The sequence below is a fragment of the Rhododendron vialii genome, chromosome 1a, assembly GCF_030253575.1.
Source record: "Rhododendron vialii isolate Sample 1 chromosome 1a, ASM3025357v1".
Lineage (NCBI taxonomy): Eukaryota > Viridiplantae > Streptophyta > Magnoliopsida > Ericales > Ericaceae > Rhododendron > Rhododendron vialii.
Window position 1 is genome coordinate 10225496 of NC_080557.1, and position 18270 is coordinate 10243765.

Sequence of the window (18270 nt, forward strand, 5' to 3'; positions counted from 1 at the left end):
CACTGTCTGGACCAGGACAGCATCAACACTCGCAAAGCAGACACCAACAGCACTAGAAACAAAATTGGCTGAAATCGTACCACAGCTGACACCTACCTCAAGATCACCACAAGCCGTTAGGCAAAGACCGGCTGCACCCCAGGGAAACACCGGTGGGAAACCTTGTCAAACTCGCCACCTCTGCCAGCAAATCTGCACTTCGCTACGGTAGTTGTCATAGCAGATTGGTATAAAAGGAATAATGAGAATAGATTTACCCGTAGAAATGAAAAGTACGAGCACAAGCAGACGAAATGAAAGTCTTAGTTTTGGAGTGTGTTTTCTCAATAACATTTGCCAAACTTTTCTGATTCGATAGTAACATTTGCCAAACTTTTCTCCAGGATAATAGTAAGCCCTCTATAAGTTCCCCATAGTTCCGCTTCAAGGCTAGAGTCGCAGACGAGCTTACCAAAGAACTCTAGGATCCAGTCGCCCTTTGAGTCTCGAAACAATCCTCCAAAACCTCCTTTACCGTTTGATTCGTACCAGCAACCATCCGTGTTTAACTTGATTGAACCTGTAGAAGGAGCAATCCAATTAGCACATATATACTACGCCAAATTTTGGCTTTACCGGCGATAGTATTACCGGCATTAATTTAATGCCGTTAAAAGACACTTTTAGCGGCATTAATAAGACTGCCGGTAATAATTACCCTAAAACGGCGGTAATCCAAAGAGTGCCGTTTTTAGTGACTTTTACCGGCGGTTTTTTAATTACCGCCGAAAAAAGTAGAATGTACGGTTATTTTTATTACCGGCGGTTTATTACCGCCGTTTATAATAAAACCGACTTGTATAATATAAATAATATTATTTATCCTAGTTGAACCATAATGCGGGTTAGCCGAGTTGGTCGCACGCGCGTTCAAAGATCCGGAGGTTCCGGGTTCGAGTCACAGGGAAAGCAAAAAAATTTAATCACCGATTTTATTGCCGGCGGTATTATTGCCGGCGGTATTATTACCGGCGGTTCTTTACCGCCATTTTTAGTATTACCGGCGGTTTTCTAATGCCGCTTATGTTTTTCCGACAATTGTTTTCCCGGCGGTTTATTTCCGGCTGTTTTTGAACTATTACCGGCGGTTTTGAGTATTACCGGCAGTTTTGGGACTATTAACGGCAGTTTTCTCATGCCGCTAATGCTAAAATTTGGCGTTGCATTGTGAATGGGGCGGGCCATGCATGCAGAGGGATTTAAAGGCTTCCTCAATCTCATGTGCATAAGAGTATATTAGCTTAATTGGCACTAACGGAAACTGCCTAGTCCATATTATCAATACTTTTTTTTATTACGGTCTTTCCAAATTTGCCTAGTCCATATTATCAATACTTTTTTTTATTACGGTCTTTCCAAATTTGCCAAAGAGAAGTGATAAATAGAGTAGGCCAAGTTAATATTCCATCTATGCTCGCAGAATTTTTAAACTTTAGGTTCAAATCTAGCCATTCAGATAAAGGTCTATCCCATCCCCTTCGCATGCTATGGCCTAAAGTGATTGCATTCCAAAGCTCAACAGCTTTGGGGCAGAACATAAGACTTTCAGTTCATTTATTTACCAATTAAGGGATACGCATTGCCTCATGAGTGCAAATGGCATTGAGTACTTACATATGATCTTGGGCATGCAGTACATCAAGTGAGGCAAAGCGGACTACTAGGGAGCTAGGTTAATTTAGGGGTACTTTTAATAATCAATTAAGTACTACTAATCGGCAAGGATGCTTGCTTGCAGCTGAGACGAAAGAAAATCCACGGCAATGTCCTTTTAGCTTTGCTTCCCATTATCTTCTTAGGCGCGCCATCACATTTGGTATTATTATTCGGGCACAAAAAACTTCCCGAGGAACGTCTGTCTTGCATTAATGTCACCCTCTTCTTCACAGCTTGTTCAGAAGCACTACCATTTGTTGCAGGTTCTATATATAGTAAATATTTATAAGTGACATCAATTTGTTTATGATATGAGCCAGTAATTAAACGAGATAGATTAATTTCTAATTTCAGTCAATAGGGTCAAAAAATCGTACCTAAAGTCAAGCTGATTGGGCTATAACTCCCTGTTAGGATGAGGTTACTATACTACAGAATTTTATGTAGTTATTTGGCTCATACTAGCTTTACCCAAATCGTTTGCAGATTCTACTTGGTGTATGTACGAAGCATTTTCAACTAAAGGTCCATAGTTTTTGCACCTAACAAATAACATATATTGCCAAAATTCTAAACGTGCTTTCTCAAAATTTTCCTCTAGATGCTAAACTGCCATCGTTAGGATGAGGTAACTACGCCACAGAATTTTATGTAGTTATTTGGCTCATACTAGTTTCACCAGAATTGTTTGCAGATTCTACTTGGTATATGAAGCATTTTCAACTAAAGGTCCATACTTTCAGCACCTAACAATTAACATATATTGCCAAAATTCTAAACGTGCCTTCTCAAAATTTTCCTTTAGATGCTAAACGTGCCTTCTCAAAATTTTCCTCTAGATGCACTTCAGAGTCCTCATATTCCATTTTAGTTGTCTACAAATAGAAAATAGTGTTTTATCATCAGTATTGGGCTTCACACGTGATGAGTCCAGTTAATAAGGCCAGAACCATCCAAATATAATGCACCAAGGCACCAACCCAAGTGACTATACAAACAACTAGTTGATAAAATTTAGAAAACAAAAAAAATGCATCCTACCCTACACAAAGGAGCTAAAGAAGGTAACAAGAATATTGAATTGCACATTCTGCAGTACTGGAGAAAATTTAAGAAATTTAATTGCTCACATTGGGCATGTGAAACCTGATTTGATTTGGGTCGCAACTTCGCGGAGGTAACTTGTTCTCTTTCTTCATTCAATGCATGGTGGAACTTGTGAGAGCCCTGGATGTACTCAACAAGACATACCAAAAGAAAAGCAAAAGCTCACAGAATAACGTCCAAATAAAAACAGATAGGCAGGTAGGTGGGAGGCTAATTTTTTTCCCCTTCAAGATGAAAAGGAGAAAGAGGCAACGAGATAAGATAACAAGCAACCGAACAAATAGAGAAATTTCCATCTATGGAATTTCTAACCTAGAAACAGATAGTTAGGTGGGAGGCTATCTTTTTTCCCCTTCACAATGAAGAAGTTAGTACAACTTTTAACTTAAAATGGTTAACTGCATAACTTAGAAGACTGCAGAAATTTTCTAATATCACCAAACGACGAATGTGTCACATGGAGTGGCCCCTGGTGACCTATATGTGATATTGTGACCGGCCAAGCGGGTGTTAAGCCACCGAAGGTCTGCTCAAATTCTAGTTTAGGGATTTCTCGCATCATTGTCATTTTAAACCATATAAGGAAAGTATGCGGAAGTGTAGAATAAATAACATAATCCCAGAGCTTCTAGGTGTACAAGTATAATGAATACAAACCATTAGACACCGCTTGATTCTCCACGGTTATTCTAACACTTCAATCGGTCCACAACTTGCTATCTACCTTAACCTGGAAAGATTGGAAAAAAATTTCATAAGCTAAAGCTCGGGTGAGAAATGTATACCAAAGTTACAAATTTGACCATGGAAATACCCCACATTATAAAATAGTTCAAAGCAACAATCCAAATATTTCATTGGACATCCTGTACATGCATTTTAGTCCGTAAGCTCATTTCTTCGGTCCAAGAGATGTACCCTTTTCATTTCATTTCTCTTTCCACTCTTGCACTTTTGAGCGATAATAGCATTTAACGGTATTTTTGCCAGTCGGTTGGGGAGCGACCCCATTGAAGAGTGGTAAGATATCAATACCCAGTGATGCCTGGCTACATCTCCTACCTTATTACTTCATGCCACTAGTATCTTTACCGTCCCCTAGTGCTCGGGACATTGTTTGAATGATCATATTATCACGAGCATGTACTAGCAACCAGTAAAATTAAAGTTTCCAAAATATATTGGCATGGTCTAATTTAACTGAAACACAAAAGATTTATAAACTAGCCATCGCATGCATTAACATCAATTAAACCAAGTAGAAAGTTCAAATTCCATATTTTCCACCAAAATCAAGCAATGGCATCTCATTCCAAAATTTCATAAATACATGTAACTAAGGTATGCGCAACTCACCAAAAAGTAGCGTCTAGCTCATCACGCGTGCAAACTACTTCATTGAATTGATACCTAAGTAGAAGTGCACTGATTATCAATAACCCGAAATTATGGCTAAGTAATTAGTCTAAATTAGGACACCCCTGTAGGACCAATAACAATTAGTTCCCAAATCTCCCACAAAAATCCAATTCTCAACCTTTTTCACCGATTGAAGTTCCAAAAGGACCATAATGAAATGTAGTTTAAATGACATGAAATATTTATCTATTTAATATACTAACTATGAAGAAAACGTTAAAAATAGTAACTCCTGCGAGTTTGTCTGAAAATTCTGGAATATGTATGGATAAATTGAGGGAATGGGACCTAGAACTCAACAGGCAATCTAATCCTATGTCAAAAATAAGTATCCTCTTAGATTATAAAATGGGTTTTATGGTGTAGGGCTCGAAAATTAGGAGTAGGGATCAAGAACAATGAAGGATAGGAGGATTCAAATTTACCGGTTAAGTTTCCTTGACTTCCGAAAAGAAATTGGTGTTGAACAATGATGGCCATGGCTGGACCAGACCTTAAAGGAGAAAAATGGCCGCCGCCTTCTCCTTTGCTCTCTCTCTCTCTCTCTCTGTGTAAACGGTGGAAGAATATAAAGGTGGGGTTGATATCCTAATTACTAACTAAAGTGTAATTAACTAATATAGGAGTAATATCCTTATACATGAATATATATACTTCGGTGGATTCAAAAGTTGAATCAGGACCCATTTCACCCATGCATGCCACATGTCACCACAAAGCACCACGTCCCACCACGTGGCGCTTCGCGCCAGATTGTCGCTGTTCTGATCCAGTCGCGTACAAATTCCGGTCTCCAAAAATTCTCAAAATTTCAACATAAATAAATAAAAATATGAGGATCATCATAGTGGTTTTCGATTTTCAAGGAAAAATCCTAACATAGAATAACTCGTACCATGTATCAGATATAACTCAATTGTCCCTTAATACTTACAAAATTAAATCATACTTTCCACATTCATTCGGATCATGATACACTCGGGTAGCCTAGCTTACTATTAGAACACTCAAGTTCCTATTCGGATCACGTGACTAGAATTTTAAAAGTCAGGATTTTACCATTTCACACAATTAAAATAAGATAACAATAAGATAAAGACAAGCGTGCATAGAAAGCCGCAAGAAGTCAAAGGGAGGGCATTATTGTCTCATCCATACTACTTCTTTTAAATGTACCATACTACTTCTTTTAAATGTATAATGATGTTCCCTACTCTTTACTTTCCACAAATATCCCTAACACTTACAATTAATACATATCCCACCCTATGCCTCTTCCCAAACGACACAACACACCCAATGACGCTTCTTTTCTGAATGCTCCACCGGTCGTCAACTACAAAAACCCCTCTTTCTAACTCTCCCTCCATCTACTTTTCCCACCTTCATTCCAATTCCGTCTTCCTCTGAGTCCGCCTCCACATTCCCCTCTAACATTCAATCCGTTTGTGGACTGTTACTCAGACCCTATCCTTGCGACCTCCAACGAAGTGGAGTACGGTGCCCGTTATATATAGCCATCTTGATGACCTCTTTGGACTGCCAAGTTTTCTGCTTCCAATAATATTTGCATTGTAAGTTTAATTTTTCCCACCATCTATTCCTCCATCTTTGTAGAGACCCGTAAATTTCCTTATTTTTTTTAATTTTAATATTTTATAAAGGGATAAGTGATGGTTCAGTGTGGAGATTGTGGTTGTAGGTTAATGTGCAAGAATATGGAAAATATGGGTGTTAGTGTAATATAGTGCATGTGTGTATATGTGTGTGTGTGCCAGGAGAGAAAATTCATTTTCTCTCCTCCCTCTCCATCTCTCGGTTCTCTCTCTCCTCTCCCGGCTCTCTTCATCTCTCTCACTCTCTCACCCAAAAACTCGCCTCTAAACTCAAAACCCAAAACTATCAACCTCAACTCCATTTTCTACTTGTGTAATCGGGCTCGTATCGCATTGGATAGAGCTCGGTTCGGTGTATTTAGCTCGGTTGGGATTCCGGAAGCTAGGGCTTGCATAATCTCTTTGGTTTCGGCTTGGATACTCGAGGTAGGGAATTCTACCTCTCTTTATATGTTTTATGGGTGATTTGGTGCATGAATCGTGCTTGTAATGTCGTGTTTAAGTTTGGATTGAAAATTCGTAGTTGCTGTTAGAATTGTCTGTTTTTCCTAGATTCCTACCGGTAGGCCTGTCCTTTCTACCGGTAGAACGTTGTTACTTTACCAGAAAATCGATTCCCTACCGGTAGGAGCCTTTTCCCTACCGGTAGAACAATTGAGAAATTTCTTCGTAACCAGCTCAAACGTACAGCAGCAGCTCAAAAGCTGCTCAACGTATCGAACTTCTACCGGTAGGAATTCCATACCTACCGGTAGGTCAAGCACAAATTCGAATGTTGACCTTTCTGTTTCCAAGTTCTACCGGTAGGACTTGCTTGCCTACCGGTAGGTTGCGTGAATTGGAGTTTCTACCGGTAGGACTTGTTCACCTACCGGTAGGTCTAGGTTCTACCGAAATGTTGGCCTTTCTGTCTTCAAGTTCTACCGGTAGGACTTGCCTGCCTACCGGTAGGAGACTAGGAGTTTGAGCTGCTTTCAGCTGCTTCCTTGAGCTGCTGCAGTATCTTTCAGCTGCTTTCCTATATCCTTCAACTCGCGTGTCGAAGCTTTTCATTGACTCTATTGGGTTCGTTTACGCATCATTTCTAGTGTTTGGAGAATAATACATATTTCATACCTAAAAACATGCCCGATGGACTTGAATGAACTTATTGAGTTAATTATCACGGAAACTAGGATCAACGGATTGACTTTAATGGATTACGAATATAATGTGATATGCTACCGCCTAATTTGAACTGAAAACCGCAGTGAGTAGTTGATGCGTGGGTCATGGGTTTAACTTGAAGTAAAAGGTTAGTAGATCGCTTAAAGGGGAATTAATGACGGTTTCAGAACATGTGAATGATAAGATGACAGAAACGGTAGCTAATCAATGAAACGAGAAACATGTAATGTAAGGATTGATTTCTATTGAACCTGAAGCTGGGAACAAAACATGTGATCAAATGTACGGGGCCTAAAGAACCCGGAATGAAAATCGGATATACGGGGTCCCGAGAACCCGGAATGAGAATCGGATATACGGGGTCCTGAGAACCCGGAATGAGAATTGGATGTACGGGGTCATTATCACCCGGAATGTAAATTGGGTATACGGGGTCCTAAGGCCCGGAATGTCTTTTGATTGATATCGTGATGCGACGATGTGAAGGATTTCTTGTGTGCCCATCAAGGATCCATAGGGAACTTATGAGATACTAAGCGGTTGTAACGTAACCATATGAGGTGGATGCGTGAAGATCGAAAGATGAGTAAAAATGAATTCGAAGGACAAAGATAGGTTAACTGTCAAGAGTGAAGTGTTCGTTTACGTTCTAAATTTCTAATATAGTACTTGTGTCTCATCCATGCTCCCTTTGTTATTCGAAAGTCTATGTTTCATCGACATCTTTCATCTCATTTGCATATAGAGTTTGCGTAGACTTTTCTACTGGGCTAGTGTAGCTCAAGCCTTATATTATTTTCAGGTGCTAACCCGGAACCATAGCTTGCATTGCTTGGCGTGCTTGGAGTGTGGACATTATTTTTGAAAGTTAACCGAAGGAGTTGCCTATTCATCTTTGTAAATTTATTTTGAAAGATGTATTTGTAACTAAAATTGTAATTCTTTTGACTCGAAATATTGTAACCACTAATTCTTTTTCGAACTTCGCTACTTATGATAATCTGGGGCCGTCGAGCCAATGTTGTAATATGTTGGAACATTATGGACTTGGAAGCTTAATTGAGGGAATGGGAACACAGTAATCTTTTGGGTACAGTACGGATATTTGTGAGTATTTTTATTATGAAAATCATTTATAATTATGTTAAAATTTGAGGACGTGACAACTTGGTATCAGAGCGTCTAGGTTTGAATACTTTGAGACCGTGGGGAGACTTTAGTCTCATGGGTTCAAAATCATAGCAAAATTTTTACATGATATGTGTGCTTGCATTAAGGAGTCAGTACATTGGCATTACATTGCATTTACGATAATGTAGATTGTCAAGGCATGGTTGGCTTGTGTTGGGAAAGTCGGACGTTTAGTCTCACGATGTAGTCGTGGTTGTTATTGTTGATAGTTGTTGTCGTTGATTGTGTTATGTTTTCAATCATTGTAGCGCGATGCCTCCGAGACGTCAAAATAACCTTGCTAGGGAAATTGTAGCGGCACTTGCAGAGTCAAACCTTCTGAACCCAGCACTTAGGGCTAACACAAATGACCGTGCCATGGAAGCAATGAGGGCATTCCATCGTATGAAACCACCTCAATTCGATGGGGAGAGTAGCGATCCTCTTGTGGCCGACCATTGGCTTGCACAAGTTCGTAAAATCTTTAACGCTCTTAGGATTACTGAAGATGACCTACGAGTGAGCATTGTGGCCATTCAACTTACTGGCGAGGCGAATGAGTGGTGGGAATCAGTTTTAGGAGCAAGAAGAGACATTAGGAGAATGTCAAGGACGGTTACTCGAATAAATGAACCTGATGCAGAGAACTTGACTTGGGCTGAGTTTGAAGAACTCTTCGAGAATCAATATTTTCCAGAAACGTATCGCGAGCAACTTAGAGAACAATTTGAGAAACTAGAACAAGGTAATATGACCGTCTCCGAATATGCTACGAAATTTCAGTCTCTGTCCCGTTTTGCTCCGGAATTAGTGGCATCAGAAGAAAGAAAGTGTAGGCGTTTTGAGAAGGGATTACACCCATCCATTAAGTTGTTGGTTGTGAGCCAGCGCATTGGAAGGTTTTCCGAGATTGTTGAATGTGCAAGGAGTGTTGAGAATCCAGTGGGTGCGCAGGGAGAACCAAAAGTGTGGGAAACTAAGCAACCGACCTCTAGTGCAAGTTTGCCTTCGGGAAGTTCTGAGAGCCAAGGGAGAAAGCGACAGCGAGAACCACATCAATCATTGCATGTTCAACAGAGTTTGGGGCCGCCTACTTCTTCGGGAAGTCATGGAGCTTTTGTCAGACCACAAATTGTGTGCCATCGGTGTGGTCAGTCAGGTCACTTTCGTGCTCAGTGTTCGCAACAGCGGAAGACATGTTTCATTTGCGGTGCACCTAATCATCTTGCGAGAAGATGCCCTCAAAAAGTAGGAGAGCATAGTGGGCCTAGTTCAGTGAGACCAGGGCAGAGTCTAGTTCGACATCACTCCCAATTCCAGTCTACTTCGGGTCAAGGGTCACGCGCTGAGCGAGGAGCGAGTTTTACCATTTCTCAAACTCCAGAGACACCAGATGTGTGGGGTAATTTCTCCTCTCTCGTTTAATCCTTTGCTAGGATTCTTTTAATTTGGGAACATATCATCTTTCCGTGGTTTGCATCTTTTCTTTTACTTGAATTTGAACACCAAGGATTCCTAGACCATTCCTATTTGTTGAGTAACACCTCCAGATAGTATTAGCCGAGACAATGAGTTGGTTGTTTCAGGTTATCGTTTTGTCTGTGATCTCAGTGTCTTACGTGAGGTGAGGTTTGGTCTTGTCTTGAGAAAAGATTGGCTATGCCAGTGATTGCTTGCTATATGTCGAGCGTGTCTTCATCCGAGTTTTTCTTTTCCCGCTCTTCTCTCTATGGTTTAGTTGAACCTTGATTGAAAATTGTATCTGGGCTTGCTATCCATGAAGTCGTTTGTTCATTAGCTTGAATAGATTTTGACATCTGCATCTATTACCACACGATCCTTTCAAGTGCTACTCTGTGCTACACGAATCCTTGTCATGAAGTACCATGTGGTGTACCTACTATTGATTTTGAAGTAACTATTGTTGAAATCTATGAGTACTTCTCGTCTATTATTCTCATTCTACCCCTTATGTTACGATTCATGGTATAAAATCTCGTTAGTCGAATTGAAATTCTATTGCTATGGTTACAAGTTTCTTAGTTTGCAGTAGCTATTCACTTGATCTCTGTTGTTACAGCCCCTATCTATTAAAGCTAAGTTAGTAGTGATGTCTTCAACGACATCGCATCCTTTTGTGTTGTCAAATTCAAATCTTGTTGTGATTGTGGCCTCTCTCGGGCGTTTAAAAAAAAAAAAAAATCTGATATAGTCCTCAGCCTTGGAGGTACATAGTTTGTTCTATACTATTTCGTTCTAGATTATCAAGAGTTATGCACCTTTCGGTATTAGTCTAAGTATGGTTGCGCATCATTCGTTAGTTTTGGCGCTATCTTTTATATTGTGCTCATCATTGGTATCAGGATACTCGTTTGCCAAGGCGTATGTACTAGTTTCCTAGACTCGTGGACTAGTGGGGCAGATGAAGTTTCTTTTCCTAGATTCTTGGGTTTATTATGAGTTGGTGCATTGAGTTTGTGGCCGCTTTAAAGATTTTCCATATTCCATATTATACAAATTCATTGGTGCCATTAGATGCGGACTTGCCATTTTTGCCTACTTTAGCATTACAGTTTGTTGTGACTCCTCAACGTTGAAGTTACGAGATTTGAACTTACTTTTGCTTCATATCGGCTTGCTCAATTAGACTTTATTGATTGGTCTAAATTCCATCATTGCTGCTACTGGTCTATTTATTGAAAACTGCTACTCTACTCAAGTTCTTGTGTCTTAACACTCACTTATTGGAGACAAATTTTTGGTGACCTATTGGTTGATATTGATTTATAGTTATTGTTCGATTCAAATTCACTTGTTGTAGTTGGTCTCTGTGATGTTCAGATTTGTAGCCTTCGTGGTAGTCCCTTGACTCTGAAAGCATAAAACTCATTCTATATTGCTCAATTTCACTCTGTTAGAAGTTTTGCTTGTCCTTGGTATTAAACACATTGTCAATCTTGCCTCAGTTTGTTTACTTAATGAGCTGTCCTGTTGCTATGTGCTTGTCCCCAGTATTGAAATCTATCATTTGCAAGAGATTGTTCATAAACTCATTTGGCTTGTAGAGCAATAAAAAGGTTATGATCGGTTATTTCTATGTTCCTCGGTACGTTGAGTTGGGTGTTTAGCGAATTTAAAGATTTCATGTGTTCCTTGGATTCCGGATGCCTCGTCTCCATTCTTTGAGTCCTTGATCAGTGTTGTCTGAGTCTTGAAGCTCATTGTTTCGTTTGAGATAACCGAAGGATGATGTTGACCGTTGTTGATACCCCTTTGTCATTCGAAGTGGGAGGACGTATTTCGTAAATTATTGCCGCGTTGAGGTTAGTTTCGTTGAGGCAGAAAAAGGAGGAGCTTTTATAGTTTGAAGAATACGTTATGTATCGGATACGATGCGTGTCTTTCGGATACCCAGGCGACAACTGACGAAATCCAGTTGGAAGAGGCGATTGATCACCGCCCATTCCAGATGGAAGTCTCGGGAAGTCAATTGGACTATCAGGTATTCTTGATGCATTTTAATACATAGGTATTGAGGAAGTATGAAACGAATCTGTATGAAACGAGTCTATTGCATGTGTTAGAGAGGTCCAAAATTGAGTTAAAAGCCGACGTGTCCTAAGGTGAGAATCCGACACGTATCCTAGATTTGTGTAGCCAAGTTTTGAGAGGCAATACGATACGATTAATATGAGTTTACATGGGGAAAGGGGGACGAAGTTCGAAGGAGATATCCACCTTCGTTTTAGTTGATTGATGTGAGTATGACGTAGCACTTTCATGATTATTGAACCGTTACATATATAAGTTGTTGTGATTTTGCGTATCTATATGATGCTTGGTAGCGTTGGACCTGGTTTGGCAAATTTCGGGACGAAATTTCTTTAAGGAGGGTAGAATGTAGAGACCCGTAAATTTCCTTATTTTTTTTAATTTTAATATTTTATAAAGGGATAAGTGATGGTTTAGTGTGGAGATTGTGGTTGTAGGTTAATGTGCAAGAATATGGAAAATATGGGTGTTAGTGTAATATAGTGCATGTGTGTATATGTGTGTGTGTGCCAGGAGAGAAAATTCATTTTCTCTCCTCCCTCTCCATCTCTCGGTTCTCTCTCTCCTCTCCCGGCTCTCTTCATCTCTCTCACTCTCTCACCCAAAAACTCGCCTCTAAACTCAAAACCCAAAACTATCAACCTCAACTCCATTTTCTACTTGTGTAATCGGGCTCGTATCGCATTGGATAGAGCTCGGTTCGGTGTATTTAGCTCGGTTGGGATTCCGGAAGCTAGGGCTTGCATAATCTCTTTGGTTTCGGCTTGGATACTCGAGGTAGGGAATTCTACCTCTCTTTATATGTTTTATGGGTGATTTGGTGCATGAATCGTGCTTGTAATGTCGTGTTTAAGTTTGGATTGAAAATTCGTAGTTGCTGTTAGAATTGTCTGTTTTTCCTAGATTCCTACCGGTAGGCCTGTCCTTTCTACCGGTAGAACGTTGTTACTTTACCAGAAAATCGATTCCCTACCGGTAGGAGCCTTTTCCCTACCGGTAGAACAATTGAGAAATTTCTTCGTAACCAGCTCAAACGTACAGCAGCAGCTCAAAAGCTGCTCAACGTATCGAACTTCTACCGGTAGGAATTCCATACCTACCGGTAGGTCAAGCACAAATTCGAATGTTGACCTTTCTGTTTCCAAGTTCTACCGGTAGGACTTGCTTGCCTACCGGTAGGTTGCGTGAATTGGAGTTTCTACCGGTAGGACTTGTTCACCTACCGGTAGGTCTAGGTTCTACCGAAATGTTGGCCTTTCTGTCTTCAAGTTCTACCGGTAGGACTTGCCTGCCTACCGGTAGGAGACTAGGAGTTTGAGCTGCTTTCAGCTGCTTCCTTGAGCTGCTGCAGTATCTTTCAGCTGCTTTCCTATATCCTTCAACTCGCGTGTCGAAGCTTTTCATTGACTCTATTGGGTTCGTTTACGCATCATTTCTAGTGTTTGGAGAATAATACATATTTCATACCTAAAAACATGCCCGATGGACTTGAATGAACTTATTGAGTTAATTATCACGGAAACTAGGATCAACGGATTGACTTTAATGGATTACGAATATAATGTGATATGCTACCGCCTAATTTGAACTGAAAACCGCAGTGAGTAGTTGATGCGTGGGTCATGGGTTTAACTTGAAGTAAAAGGTTAGTAGATCGCTTAAAGGGGAATTAATGACGGTTTCAGAACATGTGAATGATAAGATGACAGAAACGGTAGCTAATCAATGAAACGAGAAACATGTAATGTAAGGATTGATTTCTATTGAACCTGAAGCTGGGAACAAAACATGTGATCAAATGTACGGGGCCTAAAGAACCCGGAATGAAAATCGGATATACGGGGTCCCGAGAACCCGGAATGAGAATCGGATATACGGGGTCCTGAGAACCCGGAATGAGAATTGGATGTACGGGGTCATTATCACCCGGAATGTAAATTGGGTATACGGGGTCCTAAGGCCCGGAATGTCTTTTGATTGATATCGTGATGCGACGATGTGAAGGATTTCTTGTGTGCCCATCAAGGATCCATAGGGAACTTATGAGATACTAAGCGGTTGTAACGTAACCATATGAGGTGGATGCGTGAAGATCGAAAGATGAGTAAAAATGAATTCGAAGGACAAAGATAGGTTAACTGTCAAGAGTGAAGTGTTCGTTTACGTTCTAAATTTCTAATATAGTACTTGTGTCTCATCCATGCTCCCTTTGTTATTCGAAAGTCTATGTTTCATCGACATCTTTCATCTCATTTGCATATAGAGTTTGCGTAGACTTTTCTACTGGGCTAGTGTAGCTCAAGCCTTATATTATTTTCAGGTGCTAACCCGGAACCATAGCTTGCATTGCTTGGCGTGCTTGGAGTGTGGACATTATTTTTGAAAGTTAACCGAAGGAGTTGCCTATTCATCTTTGTAAATTTATTTTGAAAGATGTATTTGTAACTAAAATTGTAATTCTTTTGACTCGAAATATTGTAACCACTAATTCTTTTTCGAACTTCGCTACTTATGATAATCTGGGGCCGTCGAGCCAATGTTGTAATATGTTGGAACATTATGGACTTGGAAGCTTAATTGAGGGAATGGGAACACAGTAATCTTTTGGGTACAGTACGGATATTTGTGAGTATTTTTATTATGAAAATCATTTATAATTATGTTAAAATTTGAGGACGTGACAATCTTCATCGACTATAAACATTTACATCAACTATGACAAGCACCGAAAACCTTTACATCAACATTTACACCAATGGTGACACCCTTTGGTGCTCTTTGGTGACAAAAAATTGGTGTTGACATGGAATATACTCAACGGTGACTAACAATTTTACTACTTGTCACCGAAAACCTTTGGGTGACCTGACTAAATAATGAGGAGATTTGATGACAAAAAATTTGTCACTGAAGATAAATTTCGGTGACAAGTATAGAGTTGTTACCGAACGATTTGAATTTTTGCACTCCCGGGCTCCAATTCATTTAGGCACGCATATAAAAAGTAAAATATAATTTTTTTTAGTTCAAAACTACGTCGTTTCATGCGTTTTGCTTGTCACAAAAAACAAGCCCTAATTTTACACTTCTCACGTTGCCTCTCTCCACTTTTACTCTACCTCTCTCCACTCCTGCATCCACGCTCCATTCCTGCTGAAGACTTCCATCAGTAGCGACGGTGACCCCGACCACAAATCGACGGCTGTCGCTCCGATCATCCCAGGTCTTTTTCTGTCCCTCTAAGTATCTCGCCCCATCATTCTCTCTCTCGATCACAAAATTTGTCTCTGTCTCTCTCTATCTCTCTGTTGACTTCGTCTAGCTAAACATTTTTTTTTATTCTATCTTCACTGAAAAGGCAGGACACTTCATCTCCGCCCCCTTCCTCGCCAGCCAAAACTCGCCAGCACCACCACCACACTCTGTGATTTCTGGTATATATTCACCAGGTTTGATTTGATTTTTTTCCTTAATTCTTTCCCAAATACAAAGGTAGGGTTTTAATCGAACACCATTAGAATTTTATAATCAGTTAGGATTTACACAAATTTTGCACTTGTAGGATTTGGATTTACATTCGTTGAGGTATCGGTTTTCATTTGGATAACATATTGGGGTTTTTAGGTTGACTGACTCATTCGGATAACAAGCTCAAGAAATAGGAGATGAAAAATATTGTTTCCATGCGTCATGGGGACACCCCCCCAGCCCCCAAGCTATTTCCGTCCCAAATCTTCTTCTCCACAGGTAACGGGCAATTTTTTGATTTCCATAATTTTTTGTCTCCACATGCGATCTTTACTTGTTGAGCTCAAATTTTGTGATGTACATGTCCCTACTTTTTATAGCTATATTCAATCTTCACATTGTGATATTCTTTCACAGTTCATGGTTTGTGAGATTATTTGTGTTTGCTTATTTTCTGGGCAAGTGCAATTATATCCTTTCTCATTATTGGTCACAGAGATAACTCTTTAGACAGCACAATTCTTTCATCCTACCACTTATTTGATTTAATTTCTGAGAGGAAATAGATGTCATGACATGCTGATAAATGAATCTCAAGTTGCATAAGAAGATGGCCCTATTGATTTAGAACATAGAATCAGTAGGTTTTTTTGTTGCCAAAACAAGAAATGAACTAGAAATAAGAGGTAGAAACAACTTTTGCCAATACTAATGACCAGGACTCCACTTTCTTTTACAGGACAACGAACAATGCTGCTAATGCTGCCTAGGTATGCACCTGTAAGTACTTGATTTTGTCTTGGACTAGCTATGTTCGCCTCTGGTGATTTTGATAATTTGAGCAGCAAAGAATGTGTTTTGCCTATGAATACATGGAAGTCAAATTGATGTCTTAAATTTGTGGATCCATCGAGAATTTGAACGAAACCAAATTTGTAGGACAACTAATGAGATTTTCAATTGAAGTGCATTTGGATTAAAAACAATCTGCCACTATAGTCCCATTAATTTGTGCTATATCTCATCCTGATATAAGGGTATTCAAACTTTCCAGATGAAGTGAGATGATTGGTCCCAATCTATCCACCCTTTGGAGTCTTGTAAAGGACGGCACTTATTGCATTGCCATTTGGCTTCCCACTTCAAAACGACTACCATTTCTGCATGTTTTCAGACCTTCTCCCTGAACAAATATATAAGTATCACCTGTAAGGGTGAATTGTGTTCTACGGTTTTGTTCAATTAGGGGCAATTAACCATAGGACCTACAGTCTTGTTTGTTTGGTTAGTTCTATTGTTGCCAAATATATATGCATTGTGTTTGCTAAATGCTTATATCTTATTCCACACCATTATCTCTTGTGCGTAGTCAACTAGTTGGTACCTTACACACTCATGTTTAGATGTGTATTGTCGCAAGATGTGCAGAACAATAAGGAAGATTATTATTCCCCCAAGACATAAACATAAACAAACAAATAAAAGGCCTAGGGCATGTTTGGCCACGTCCTTTTTCATTATGAGTTTTGCATATTTGTACCTCACTTAGTATTAGAACATTTGTCTCTGTCCTATTAATTCATCCTTTACTAATCTTGAGGATCATGTAGAATCTTAAGTGATAATCCTAAATTCCTACACTCTTCCCATATTTGTAAGGATTAAGTATGACTATTTTCATTTCATTTTGATTAGGTGGGAAAAAAAATGACTTTATCTCTTTGATCAGTTGTCCCATTTGCTATCTTTTGCATATTACCAGAGATATGTCTACTACTTAAGCAGTTATGTTTGCTATCTTTTGCATAATACCAGAGCTTGTTCCTGTACTATGGAAATTTATGAAGCAATGCCACGAGAATCAGAAGTGATCAGCCTTGTCTGGGCATTTAACATATCTGTCGGCAGATGCACCTGGCTGGCTATTACCTTTGTCAGTTTTCTGCCCTGTATATAAGTAAGAACTTTGCTTCGACGAATATTCTTTATCTTGATTTTCATGTAGTCGTCTAAATTGATTTGGTATGTGTATGAACATCCTTTTTTTATGGACCAGGCATATGCTTACGATAGTTGTCAATGGGGAGTTCTACGAGCAAGAGACGCCACTGTCTTTAAAAGTTATCAAATGCTTGATTGTTATCTTAAGGCAGGTAATATTTGTAGTTGTAGAATCTTTAGGTCAATGTATTTCAGAGAAAATGGCTCTTTGTAGTATTTGATAGTTCTTTCCCCTTTTAGGTCACTATATATCATGGCAAGGTGAAAAAGAAAGCATTGTACTATTGTTATTTCTCATCTGAGGAGTTTTTGACCTATACTGTTGATCATTTGTTGGTAGTATATCACCAGTGAAGTTTACATTATGCTCAGTGGCCTTTTTATTTCTTGACGGGCTATAAAGATGGATGTCCAGTTGCCATTTAACATTTTGGTTGCTCATTTCTGTAGGCCTTATGGCAGCTCCTGTGGTTGAATCCTGTCGCTTCCCCAAATGTATCCAAGTCTACTTATCACAGGTATATGATCTCATCCTGGTAATTGTTGGTTTGCTTTTCATAGATGGAGTATTGCTTGCTTAGCAAAAAAAATGGATTTTTTTTTAAAATCTGTGAAGCCGCCAGACAATATAACAGCTATTGGTTCACAAAATTTATAGAACAATTGCAATGTCACCTTTTTGAACTGACTTTTGTCTTAAATTATGGTTTTCATGATTAAGCTTCCTTTTTTCTTCATTTACCTTTTGGCCAGTACCTAGTGTGATAATGCAGTACAAGCAGAACATTCTTCAATAGCTGTCACGTTACTAGTTTCTTGCATTCCCATGAACTGTGATGGATGCCACATGAAATGAAGAAATGAGAAGGTATATTCTCCATGTGCTTAATTTTTGTAAAAGAGAATGACTCGGCCTAAGCAAGCCGGATGCTACCATTGAATTTTCTGATAGTTTTAAAAGTGTGATAAAGCTTGAATTAATGTTGTTCATGTGTCGGATACGTGTCTGAAGTGTGTCCGGAGCTTGTCCATGTCTTATACGTTTCCGACATCGACACTTTGATTTTGGCAAAGT

The 18270-nt window shown here is 39.4% G+C and overlaps 2 long non-coding RNA genes across 6 annotated transcripts; one reads left to right on the plus strand and one right to left on the minus strand.

Annotated features, from left to right (window-relative positions):
* Positions 1-203: 203 nt before the first annotated feature.
* On the minus strand, positions 204-4895 carry LOC131300991 (uncharacterized). Of its 2 annotated transcripts, none has more exons than XR_009191134.1 (4): positions 4647-4895; positions 4159-4212; positions 3460-3532; positions 204-559 (listed from the first exon to the last, which is right to left on the minus strand). It is a non-coding gene; the product is annotated as an uncharacterized LOC131300991 (long non-coding RNA). The 2 variants fall into 2 exon arrangements; XR_009191138.1 differs by lacking the exon at positions 204-559 and adding an exon at positions 1533-1961.
* Positions 4896-14745: 9850 nt separating this feature from the next.
* Positions 14746-17705, plus strand: LOC131300981 (uncharacterized). 4 transcript variants are annotated; one of them, XR_009191127.1, is made up of 6 exons: positions 14746-14949; positions 15085-15473; positions 15934-15974; positions 17012-17151; positions 17251-17347; positions 17646-17705. It is a non-coding gene; the product is annotated as an uncharacterized LOC131300981 (long non-coding RNA). The 4 variants fall into 4 exon arrangements; XR_009191128.1 differs by having other exon boundaries at positions 15934-15964; XR_009191125.1 differs by having other exon boundaries at positions 15085-15974.
* The last annotated feature ends 565 nt before the right edge of the window (positions 17706-18270 follow it).